Source organism: Hydra vulgaris, chromosome 11, assembly GCF_038396675.1.
Source record: "Hydra vulgaris chromosome 11, alternate assembly HydraT2T_AEP".
In the NCBI taxonomy this organism is placed as follows: domain Eukaryota; kingdom Metazoa; phylum Cnidaria; class Hydrozoa; order Anthoathecata; family Hydridae; genus Hydra; species Hydra vulgaris.
In genome coordinates, this window is record NC_088930.1 from 45,173,096 (window position 1) to 45,179,792 (window position 6,697).

Below are 6,697 nucleotides of genomic sequence, written 5' to 3' on the forward strand. Positions count from 1 at the left end.
CTGGTATATTTGATTGGTTTTTTATTACAGTAGTTTTATTACGGTAGTTAACACCTTTATCACGTTCACTGAAATATAACACAGAACAGAAACATGACAAAAATAGTTATTTTTAAATAAAAAATAAAATAATACGAGTTTTATGATAAGTTATATATATATATATATATATATATATATATATATATATATATATATATATATATATATATATATATATATATATATATATATATATATATATATATATATTTATATATTTATATATAAGTATTTAGTAATACAATGATAACAAATATTTTGGTTTATCTAAAGTATTAAGCAATATTTTTTTTGGAAAGAAATTGAACTTTCTGAAAAACATTAATTATGTTCTGACATACCATCAAATAAAAAGCATAAAAATAAAATATCCTGAACAGATACAAGAATTTCTCAACGTAATACACAACAATGCTCTTAATAACTTAAAGTAAAAACATGATATTGGGAGTCTTTTTCTAGCAATAAATTACATTATTAGTTACAAAAATAAAAAAGGAAATCAAATTTAAAAAAAAAAAGAGCAGCATTGAGTAATTCTTTTTTTTGTCAACAGAACTGTTAAAAAACCTCAAAAATTTTTTTAACTTCTTATGGTGTTGGTGTGATTAATAGTTTGGCTGATAGATTTTGTTTACTAAGTGCTTGACAAATTGCACATTATTTTATATATTGTATTACCCTAATGTCTAGGCCAGGAAAGTAAACTTTCTGTCTAAGTAGTGCTTTGGTTTTCTCGAGCCCCATGTGACTATTATGTGATTTGCTTATAGTCTGATGTTTGATTTACTGTAAGTTCTTTGCTAATCTTACGGTAAGCAAGTAACTCTTTTTGAAACTTTCTTATTTCTGGAGGACAATTTGGATGTGTTAGTTTATACCAGGTATTAGTGGCGACTAGCTCTGTGAGTATTCGTAGAATAGGATCGGCTTTGGTTTCTCTTCGAATATCTAGTAGTGAAAGGGATTTAGGACATGCGTATTCAGCAGTAAAGTTGACATATTTTTCTAGCTTTTCGTTGTCACAAGAGTCTACCGGGTGTCGACTTGGATAATCAGATATATTATGATTTCCTTGGACGTAGTATAAATCAAAAGAATATCCCTGTAATCGTCAAGTCATACGCTCAATGCGAAGTGGTACTGTAGCATTTGGGTTGTTTAAAACATTCACAATAGCTTCGTGATCGTTGTACATTTTAAAAGGGTGTCCAAACAGGTATGTCCTGTTGTGTTTTCAGGCGTACACTATAGCTAAACATTCTCTTTCCAACGTAGAGTAGCGTTGTTGTACGGGTGACAGTGCTTTTGAATTATAAGATATGAGTTTAAAGTCTTGTTTATTTGGCGTGTTTTGTACAATGATTGCCGATATGCCTACAAGACTTGCAGTGGTGAAGATTGTAGTTTCTTTGTTGGGATCGAAGCGTTTTTCAGTTTATCGAACGATCGCTGGTACTCAAAGTTCTAGTTCCACGATGAATCTTTATGAAGAAGGTTTCTTAAAGAATAAGTAATTGTACTGTAGTGTAGAATGAAACGCTTTAAATAGTTCATAAGCCCGAGAAAGCTTTGGAGAGCTTTAGTGTTTTCTTGTATAGGCATGTTTTTGATATTATCAAGTTTTTCAGGATCTGGTTGCATTTCTTCTTTTGAAAATATAAATCCAAAAAATTTGACTTTTTCTTTTCCAAATAAGCATTTTTCAAAGTTTAGAGTTAAACCTCTCTGTTTTAATCTTTCTAATACTTTATATAATATTGAATCGTGTTGTTTTGCATTTAAAGCGAATATTAAAACATCGTCAGCAATATTAAGAGTTCCTTCTATATCTTTCGTAAAGCGTTTTGTAGTTCCTCCTGCGCAGAATTTACGTCAAAATTAGGTCTTATGAAACGTTTAATTTGAGTTTCGGATTGAAAAGTAGCAATTGATCTCGATTCCGGCGCAAGTTCGAGCTGGTGAAATGCCTTCATTAAATCTAGTTTTGAGAAAACGGCTGAGTCTTTAAGTTTTATAATAACATCGTCTAGGGTTGGAGTCGAGAAAGGCGTTCTTCCAATAGCTTTGTTAGCGGCTCGCATGTCTACGCAAATCCTTAGGTTACCGTCATTTTTTGGAACAATTATCATTGGACTTATCCAGGGTGTCGCTTCGTTTGTTACTGTTTCAATTATTCCTTCTTCAAGTTTTCAAGCTTCTTCAAGCTTCAAGTTTTGTAAGTTCATCTTTAACTTTTTCTCTAAATGCAAAAGGAATTGCTCTTTCTCTTTGTGCGACTGGTGGTATACTTTCATTTATTTTCAACTTAACTTGGTAGTTAAAAAGTTTTCCTATTTTCTCGCTAAAAACAGAACTTTTGTATGAGTTTATTAGTGGTTGTAATCGTTTTGGAACATTTAGAAGGAGAGTATTGTTTAATTTGCTAATGTTCTGCATGGAATGGCAAATTTGTTGTTTACCGTCGCCATAATTATTTTGTATTGTCTTTTGTTTGTTTAAAAGTTTCTCATTGACGTCAGTATGTACTAGAGCTTTATTCAATTGTATTAAACCGATTAATTTGGCGTCCTTTCCAGATAATAGATTTTTGTGGTGCGTTTTAATCACGTGGAATGTGAACTGAAGGGGTTTCGTTTGACTTTCTATCACGGCATTGATTTGCCCTTCAATTTTAAGTTTTAGATTGTTATCTCCTTAAGTAATAATCTGTGTTTTAGATTTATATAAGCGAAGCGGTCTTTTGATTAAACTGTTTATCTTTTCAAATGTTTTAAAGTTTAGAATATTGATAGAAGCTCCGGAATCTATTAAAACGGTTATTGGTATATTTTCTATACTAATCGTTACCTCGAAGTTTTCGACTGCGTCAGTATTTATCTTGTTAGCATTTACAGAGTACAAGTCTCCTTGATTTAAATTTACACAAGGATTTTCGGATTCATTGATATCTTTGTAAATTTTATTTATTGGTTTCGTATAGATTTGTTCATTTCTTTGGTATTTCTCTCGATGTGTTGTTGTATTCTGTTCTTTTTGTTTCTTACTTTTACAGACTGTTGCAAAATATCCAATTTTCCCGCAGGAGTAGCAAGTTTTCCCTAAAGCTAAACATGCATTAGTCAATAATTACGCACTAATTTAGTGTGTGGGAATTCAGTTCCACATCAATAACAATTTTTTTTCAGCGACTTATTTATAATCTCATGTGGTTCTTTACAGATTAGTGGTAAGTTTATTTTCTTGACTGTATTTACTTCGCTTTGTTTATTCGTATCTTTCCCTAGTTCTTCTATTTGATTGTCCATCAGTTCGAATATTTTTGCAGTAGTTAACAAATCTTGTAAAGTTTCATTAGGATTTTGAACACCGTATTTACGAAGTTTTGAAATGTTTGTACTAAGCTCAATTTGTTGTTTAATTTCTTTATCTTTATCGGCAAACTCGCATTTAAACTCGCTTGTTCGTGTAATCGAACAAAAAACTGCTGAGTGGTTTCGTCTGTACGTTGAGCCATTTTAGGGAAGATAAAAATTTCATAGCTCGGGTTTACTTGGGGTTTGAAGTGCTATTACATTAAAAGCGTCGACAGCTTGCTGGTATGTGATCAGCGTATCTTGCGGTATAATGTTTTCATAAATTTCGTAAGTGTTGTCCTTCAATTAAAGTAAGAAGTAACGAAAGTTTTTGCTTATCATCTGTAACTATGAGTGAATCGCAAAGTAACTCGGATCATTTAATGTAGCGTTTCTAGCTAAAAAATAACTTGCCCGCACCTTCCGTACATGAAAACGGTGGAACGTTTGGTAGATTAAGGTTTTTTATCGCCATGGTAAATATTTAAATATTTATTTAAATCCTCTTGTTTTTTTAATTTTTTTAAATTTTTTATCTTCGTCGCCAATTTGATAAAGTAAAACAACCTTTATTATCGTTATCTTCTATAAAATAATTTTTTACAAAATTATATGAACATAATATAGTTTTCTTAAGATCTCCATCGCGGAGCACATTCTTACATGTTTGAAATCGGTCTTTAATTTGCATTAATACGTGAAATATAACAAGGTTTTTTTATATTATAGGTTCGAACTCTAATACTGACGGTGATCAAATTATAAAATCAGTCTGTAAAATGAAGCCATTCCCAATTAAGTCACTATTTTCATTTGTTTCCGAAACTAATAAGTATATTTGTTTGATGTGTCTAGAAAATGGAAAGCTTGTATGTGGGCCAGAGTCAAATCTGCGGAAACATATTTTTCATGTTCATAAAAACCGGAGTACCTTTACGATTCTCAAAAAAAAAAAAAAAATTGCTCAAGATCAATTCCTCGGAAAGCAGAACAGAGATGAAATAAATGAAGCCATAATAAATTGCATTATTCAAGATAGCATATTCAATGATTTTCATAAACCTGGTGTGCAACTCCTTTTAAACACTCTTGCTCCGCATTCCCAGTGAAAAAGCGCACATGGGATACGCGTGGATTTTTTCCACATGTAACCCATGTGGGGATTATTATTTTGTCCCATGTGGGTTTCATATGGTAAATCCCACATGGATTCCATACGGTAAATCCCATATGGGATACGCGTGGGTTTTTACCATATGTAACCCATATGGGGATTATTATTTTGTCCCATGTGGGTTTCATATGGTAAATCCCACATGGGTTTTATGTGGTAAATCCTACATGGGATATAGGTGGAAAATACTACATGTTATAGATCTTAAATGCCACATATTTTAATCCAAATGGTATAAAAGTAGTCAATACTAGACAAATGAAAGTCCGAATACTTCTATGATAATTTTAAAAAATCTTTTAATTTAAAAATTACTTAAATAGTAATTTGAAATTAATTATCGAAGCTTTCAGAGAGGCTTAACTTAATCTGGTATTTGCTACTTTATCCCATTTGGTATTCAAAACGTGTAGCATTTTTGATCTTTTACATGTGATGTTTTCCACCTATAACCTATGTGGGATTTACCTTAAACTATTATGACGAAATTTTATAAAATTAAAAAACGTGTTGCAAAATGAATTTATTTTAAAATAAATGCTATTAATCAATACATCCAAAACGAATATTAAAAATATTATTTTTTCTTTTGCGATTTACACGCCGTTTTTTGTCAATTGAATTAATTAAATCGCTTCGGCTTGTATAATACCGAGGTTTTTAGTATCTTCTAACTTTCTTCAAACATTTTCTAAAAAAAAAAAAATAAATACAAATATATATAAATATATATATATATATATATATAGAGAGAGAGAGAGAGAGAGGGAGGGAGAGAGAGAGAGAGAGAGAGAGAGAGAGAGAGAGAGAGAGAGAGAGAGAGAGAGAGAGAGAGAGAGAGAGAGAGAGAGAGAGAGAGCAATTTTAATAAGGAACCTTATTAGTCGAGCAATTTTAATTATTAGCCAGTTTGAAGTCATTAATGACTACAATATTTCACAAATAATTATTTCCTAATTTATTACTTACAATGACTAACGTATTATGCGTAATTGAACACATATTATGCGTAATGATCTTGAACCCCTGAGGAGAATCCTGAAAAAAAGTGATCAATAAGGATAAGTAGTTAAACAAAAAAACAAAAACAAAAATGTAAAAACCTACTTTTTCAATGATGTAGACTTCTATAATAACAGGCCTTGACATCGCGCAAAATGTCGTAAAAACTGAAGGCCGATTAAACTTTCACTTTTACTTATATTGATATATTTTTATATTAGGTAGGGTGTAATGGCAGTCTATGTTTTCTAATAATAATCTCTAGTAAAGACGGAAATATAAAAAGAAAACCAAAAAGTTGTTAAAAGATAATCATATTTTTCGTATTTCAAATTTCATTAAGAATATTTATGTAATATTAAATAGTATCAATAACAAGCAGAACCATAACAAAGTATATATCTATATATTAGAAAGATAACTGTATTTTTAATTTTTTTTGCTAAAAATGGTAACAATAAAAATCACCAACAATAAAAAACACCAAAAAAAGTTGATTCAAGCAAAAAAAAAGTTTTATCAATATATCTCAACAGGGTTAAAGTCCTTATACTTGGCAACTTGTAGTCAATACACAAACAATCATATAAACTTCGTCGCATAGCAAAATACTCATATGCTCTACATATAATATCTGAAGTATATAAAACTTCACCAACATTAACTTTTCTCATAGCATTAAGGTGTTCGAATAGAATATTTGACTGAAGCGAACTTTCTTTATTTTTCAAAAATCTAACTGCTTCAAATAAAGCTGATTTTGTTTTTATTAACTTTAATTTGTTTACAGCTAAATATGAAATATTACAAATTGTGCCATTATGGTTAGCTACAAATGAATAATCATTGAAAATTACTAAAGTAAATAATGGAACACCAAGTTTGTACATTTTTGATTGTATGTGCAAACTTTTTTTATTAAGCTGGAAAACAATAACATCGTTATTATCACTTAACAAAAATTGAATATTGTCAAATATAAGTTCATCCTCTTTTAGAAAATCATTTAACTCATCTGGTAAAATGTTTCGAAAACCGCTTGAAGTTACATTTTTTCTAACTTTACTTGCTGGTGTGGCTAAACAACTAGGCGGAATATTTTAAAAACAGATGGTGGGTTTAA

At 30.3% G+C, this 6,697-nt stretch overlaps 1 long non-coding RNA gene across 1 annotated transcript; it reads right to left on the reverse strand.

The window, feature by feature from the left end:
* Positions 1-5,080: 5,080 nt before the first annotated feature.
* Positions 5,081-6,080, reverse strand: LOC136087275 (uncharacterized). The gene is made up of 2 exons (XR_010641681.1): positions 5,542-6,080; positions 5,081-5,263 (listed from the first exon to the last, which is right to left on the reverse strand). It is a non-coding gene; the product is annotated as an uncharacterized LOC136087275 (long non-coding RNA).
* Positions 6,081-6,697: the final 617 nt, after the last annotated feature.